Source organism: Ursus maritimus, unplaced genomic scaffold (genome assembly GCF_017311325.1).
Source record: "Ursus maritimus isolate PB19 unplaced genomic scaffold, ASM1731132v1 scaffold_36, whole genome shotgun sequence".
In the NCBI taxonomy this organism is placed as follows: Eukaryota; Metazoa; Chordata; class Mammalia; order Carnivora; family Ursidae; genus Ursus; species Ursus maritimus.
Genome location: NW_024426230.1, coordinates 63,888 through 70,089, shown reverse-complemented (window position 1 = coordinate 70,089; position 6,202 = coordinate 63,888). Strand labels below are relative to the sequence as shown.

The window sequence follows — 6,202 nt, the reverse complement described above, 5'->3', positions numbered from 1 at the left end:
ATGACTGTGGGCCATTCATTTAACCTTTTTGAAAAGTCATTTATAAAAAACTGGGTTACTAAAATAACTGCTTTACTTCATCTTGTATAAGTGGGAGGTTTTTGTAAACTCTAGAGCCTTGTTATTTGAAATTTGGTCTATAGGCCAACAGCATCAAAGTGACCCAGTAGCTTGTTAGAAATGAAAATTTTGGGTCCCATTCCAAATCTATGAAACCACAATTTGCATTTAATAAGATCCCCAGATATTTATATGCATATTAAACTTTTAAAAGCATCACTATAAAGCACTCTATAAATTAGTTTACTGCTTGAGGGAGAACCAAATATCACTTGGGGTTCAGTTTTGTTCTCTTATAAAAGACCATAAGGGAGTGGGAGGTGCCCACCTCTTTGAGCAACAGATCTCTCTACCCCAATTTCTTTAATTAGTGTAGTTTTAAGAAGGATGATTTTTTTTTTTAAGACATTCTGTTCATGGTGCTTGGTTTCTTTCTTTCTTTTTTTTTTTTTAAAGATTTTATTTGTTTATTTGAGAGAGAGAGAGAGAGACAGCCAGCGAGAGAGGGAACACAAGCAAGGGGAGTGGGAGAGGAAGAAGCAGGCTCCCAGCGGAGGAGCCTGATGTGGGGCTCGATCCCATAACACTGGGATCACGCCCTGAGCCGAAGGCAGACACTTAACGACTGAGCCACCCAGGCGCCCCTAAGAAGGATGATTTTTTAAAACAGATTTTATTTATATTAGAGAGAGAGATTGAGAGAGAGAGAATGAGCAGGAGGGAGGGGTAGAGGAGAGGGAGAAGCAGACTCTGCTGAGCAGGGAGCCTGATGTGATCCCAGGACCCTGGGATCATGATCTAAGCTGAAGGCACATGCTTAACTGACTGAGCCACCCAGGTGCTCCTTAAGAAGGATGATTAAGAATGTCCTGGATGGAACTAGGGGTTATTATGCTTAGTGAAATAAGTTAGTCAGAGAAAGGCAAATACCATATGATTTCACTCATATGTGGAATTCAAGAAACAAAACAGATGAACATAGGGGAAGGGAAGGAAAAATAAAATAAGATGAAAATAGAGAGGGTGGCAAACCATAAGAGATGCTGAACTCTAGGAAACAAATTGAGTGTTTCTGGAGGGGAGGTAGGTGGGGAGAAGGGAGGAGTGGGTGATGGACATTAAGGAGGGCACTTGATGCCCTGGGCATCTGGGTATTATATGCAGCTGATGAATCACTAAATTCTACTCCTGAAACTAATAATACAGTATACATTAATGAAATTGCATTTATTTATTTTTTTATAATTTTTATTTCGCTATATTAGTCACCATACAGCACATCCCTGGTTTTTGATGCAAGGTTCCATGATTCATTATTCGCGTATAACACCCAGTGCACCATGCAATACGTGCCCTCCTTACTACCCATGACCAGCCTATCCCAATCCCCCACCCCCCTCCCCTCTGGAGCCCTCAGTTTGTTTCCCAGAGTCCAAAAAATATGGAACGCTTCACGAATTTGCGTGTCATCCTTGCGCAGGGGCCATGCTAATCTTCTCTGTATCGTTCCAATTTTAGTATATGTGCTGCCGAAGCAAGCACTGAAATTGAATTTAAATAAATAATTAAAACAAAAAAACACACAAAAAAACCCCCAAAGGAATGTCCTGGGCCTAGCAGTGGGTTAGGAGGAGATGAAGGAAGAAAGACCTGGACAGAAGAGAAGGAAGATGAACACTGGAAGGAGGATCGCCTAAAATGATTTTCTGGGATGAGTGCAGGGAAGTGTTCTTGGAGACAAGTAGAAAGCGTCTGTAAACCTGCAGGGGGAGGGGTGGGCTTTGAGCGCACGAAAATTTGGTGTTCTGGGCTAGGAGACAGATTTCTCTTTTTTGCTACCTTTTTCCTTTGACTCAAAGAAAACATGCTTCTGACATGGACACTCTCCTTGCTCCTTCTGATGGACCAGCCGGGCTTCTCTGAGGCCCACAGCTTCCTCTGTCGGCATGCTGACAGGCTCAAAGCCAAGGTCACTGCCAAGTACAGATGTTGCTGTGATGTGATGAGGAAGCCTCCAGAGCTGCCCACGGAGAAGGGCTGTGAGAGTGTGTGCTCCCCAGCACAGGGCGCCTCTGTGAGATGTGAGAGGAAGCCTGCCTTTTACAGGTGCCAGCTCGGCATCTTCTAAGTCCCTCCATGCCATCTCTACCCAGAGGTGTGCCCCCGCACCATTACTACCACAGCATTACCTTCTGGAGGGATGTGAGCACGGTCTGTGTGGGGAAGCATCCAATTTGCTTGGAAGAATAGTCTCTGTACCCTCTCAGCTAGGGTGTCTGCCGGTGCTGCTCCACGCCCCTCCACCCATTCCCGCTGCCATGTTCTGCTCAAAAAAGAATGTCCTGGGGTCACCTGGGTGGCACAGTGGTTAAGCGTCTGCCTTCGGCTCAGGGCGTGATCCCGGCGTTATGGGATCGAGCCCCACATCAGGCTCCTCCGCTGTGAGCCTGCTTCTTCCTCTCCCACTCCCCCTGCTTGTGTTCCCTCTCTCGCTGGCTGTCTCTATCTCTGTCAAATAAATAAATAAAATCTTAAAAAAAAAAAAAAAGAATGTCCTGAACCTAGCAGTGGGATAGGAGGACATGAAGGAAGGAAGACCTGGAGAGAAGAGAAGGAAGACGAACATTGGAAGGAGGCTCACCCCCTTCATGGTCCTGGCTGGGTTGCACCCTCCCGCAGAGCTTGGAATGCCTCACTGTTCCCTGTGTCCCAGCCCCTGACCCCTACTCTCACCATCTGTCCTGCAGATATTTGTTAGAGGTAGAGGGGAGATGGGCTTGTCACGGGCCCCCTTTGGGACCGTAAGAACTTGTCTAATTGCCTTGTCATGCCTGGAGACGGCGGGGTGGTGTTAAATACTCTCCTGAGGTTTGGTCCCTTTTCACCTTAGGCTCTCACTCCCTAGGTTGGAAAAGAAGGTCAGAGGGAGGTTTGTGAGCCTGGTATGGGCGATTATACGCCAAGGGTCTGCGGAACCCATTTTCCCACCTGCTGCTTTAATAAAACTCTCAAGGACACGGACCGGACCGTGAATAGCTCTGAGTGTTTGGGTGGCGGCAACCTTCTCATCTGAGGGGTGGGGGGCAGTAACAGAGAGGGGTTTGCAGGGGAAACCTTCCTTTATAGAAACAAATCCCAGAGCTGTCAATACCAGCAGCGGGTAGAAGTGTAGGAGTGCCACTGTTAGGAGATGGGAATGACGTGGACCCACCCCAAGTGGCATGGTCCCTTCTCCAACACCTCTCCAAGCTTCCACAGCCCCTGTAAGCTGTGCTGCCTTGAGGACCTGTTGTTGTGGCTGAGCAGAAGCTGGGAAGAAATGTTGAAAAGACGGAACTGATTACTGACAGAATAGGAAAATTAACCCAGGGGATATAATTAGCATAAAGCTTACGAAGTACCGATTCTCTATTTTGTTCCATTCTACGAAGATACTTAAACTCTGGTCCAAAGGGATGAGGGAAGGTACCCACCACATCTACTGAGCATCCTCAGCATATGCCGGAAACATGTTCCACATAGTGGCGACTGTACCGTGGAAGGGGAAGGAAAGGTGAGAGAGGATGGGAAGACGTCTGCCCTGTATTTTATCTCCTCCAAAGAGCTTTCAGCTTTTAGAATCAATTCCTTTCTACCTCAGTGTAATATTTAAAATGTTTATTCTATTGTTTCTACATTGTGTGGTATTTTAGTTAATAGAGTTCTCACAAGGAAATTGGCAAGGAAAAATTTAGGACCCATAAGTTCGTTTTTGTTTATCATTTATATCATATCATTTAAAAATAATCTCTACACCCAACGTGGGGTTCAAACTCGTAACCCTGAGAGCAAGAGTTGCACATTACACCTACTGAGCCAGCCAGGCGCCCCCCCCCCCATGGGTTCATTTTTAAATTTCAGGCTAAGGAGGGCAGCCTTTGCTGTTTGGCTCACTTTCTTTTGTCCTTTAAGTAGCAATTGCTTTTCTATAAGAGGAAAGGTAAATCTAGATTCTTATTTGCACACTATATGCAAAAATAAATTTCAGATGAAATAAAGATATAAACAAACAAACAAAAACCTATAAAAATGTTAGAAGAAAATTTAGGACACTAGAAAATCTTGGGGTTGGGATAAGCTTATAGAGAAGCCCAGAATCCATAAAGAAAAACATTACCGCACAAAAATTAAAATTTTGGATTGAAAAGAAGACAGAATAAACACGAACAAATGGTACAGTTGGAAGAAAATATTTGTACTCATATGAACAGATGACTTTTTAATATACAAAGATCTCTTATGAATTGATAGGAAAAAGTCAACAACGCAATAGAAAGACAGGTGCATGATATAAACAAATGATAGAAGAGGAATTCCGAATGGTAAGTAAATCTAATAAAGGATACCCAAATTCTCTATTAGTCAGAGAAATTAAAACAAAATGAGCTGCCCAACAGACTGGCAAAAATTAGTTGATATGATCTAGTATAGGTGAGAATGGGCATTTATTCATATACACATAAACACACACATTATATTATATATATAGTTAGTATATATAGTTATTATATTATATTTATTCAACACAATGAATTAGGAGCATGAATTGCTACAACTTTTGGGGGAAGTAACACCTTAATATCTTCTACTATTAAAAGTATGTAACAATATCGTATTATTATAATCAAACTTGCTAAGAGACTAGATTTTAATTATTCTAACCACTAAAGAGAAATGATAGTTATGTGACATTATAGTGGTGCTAATTATCACTGCAATGGCAATCATATAATATGTAGATGTATCAAATCAATATATTGTACACCTAAAATTTATACAACATTATATACCAACTGTATTTCACTTATCAGTCCTCCCCAGCATCCCCCAAAACCCACATGTATTAACGATGGTTATATGAAAAAAGTGTTACTTTATGGAATGTAATAGCTGTCCTCCTCTAATGCAATTAGAGGAGTATTTAAAAACAAATGTAAGGGTGCCTGGGTGGCTCAGTCAGTTAAGCATCTGACTTCAGCTCAGGTCCTGATCTCAGGGTCCTGGGATTAAGCCCTGCATTGGGCTCTGTGCTCAGCAGGGAGTCTGCTTGAGAGTCTCTCTCCTTTTGCCCCTCCCCCCACTTGTGCACACTTTCTCTCTCTCCCTCTCTCTCTCTCTTTCTCTCTCAAATAAATAAAATCTTTTCCCCCCAAAAATAAAATCTTAAAACCACTCCCCAAAGCACATGTAATAAAGGTGTTTGTAAGAAAATAAAAGCTATGTGTTCTCTTTGATATTAAAAATCCAAATTTCTAAAATCTATTTATTTAAAAAATACTAATATCTGAAGATATATGCATTTGGATATTTATTTCAGCTTTGTTTTTAGTGGCAAAAACTCAAAACAATCTAAATACCCAGCAAAGATGAATGATTAAATAAATTATGGAAATTCATTCTGAAGAATATCGTGCAGCTCTTCAGAAAAAATGGGTTGGATCCATATATATTGACCTGAAGGAGTGTAGATTATACACTGTAATGTGGAGAAGGAGAAAAGAAATTGTAGAATAATGCAGATAGTCTGATTCCAAATTTGAAAAGGAGAAAACTCTATACATGCTTACTGGTATTTTGATATGTTACTGTAAACATAAAGGCTACAACAAGCCTTACCTCAGGGGATGAGATTAGAGGGGGATTAATTTACTTAAAAAAAAAACCTCTTTTGTGTTTTTAAACATGTTACAAAGAGCATGTACTACTTTTTATTTTTTATTTTATTTTTTAAGATCTTAAGTAAGCTCTATGCCTAATGTGGGGATTGAACCCACAACCCTGAGATCAAGAGTCACATGCTCAACAGACTGAGACAGCCAGGCACCCCCAAGCATGTACTACTTTTGTAATTTAATATGCACAAATGTGAGAGACATTGAGAAAAGTGAAGTAAAAGTAAAATTACAGGGTGGATATGTTCATGAGTGTGGAAAAAAAGAAGGTTGGCAGGGGTAAAGAAAGGCAAATAAGTTATGCAGAGAAAGAATGATGCCGCCTGGGTGGCTCAGTGGGTTGAGTAGCTGCCTTCCGCTTGGGTCATGATCCCAGGGTTCTGGGATTGAGTCCTGCATGGGACTCCTTGCTGAGCAGGGAGCCTGCTTCC

At 41.9% G+C, this 6,202-nt stretch overlaps 1 non-coding gene across 1 annotated transcript; it reads right to left on the bottom strand.

The window, feature by feature from the left end:
• Positions 1-1,495: 1,495 nt before the first annotated feature.
• On the bottom strand, positions 1,496-1,602 carry LOC121100319. The gene has a single exon (XR_005832072.1). It is a non-coding gene; the product is annotated as a U6 spliceosomal RNA (small nuclear RNA).
• Between the last annotated feature and the right edge of the window lie 4,600 nt (positions 1,603-6,202).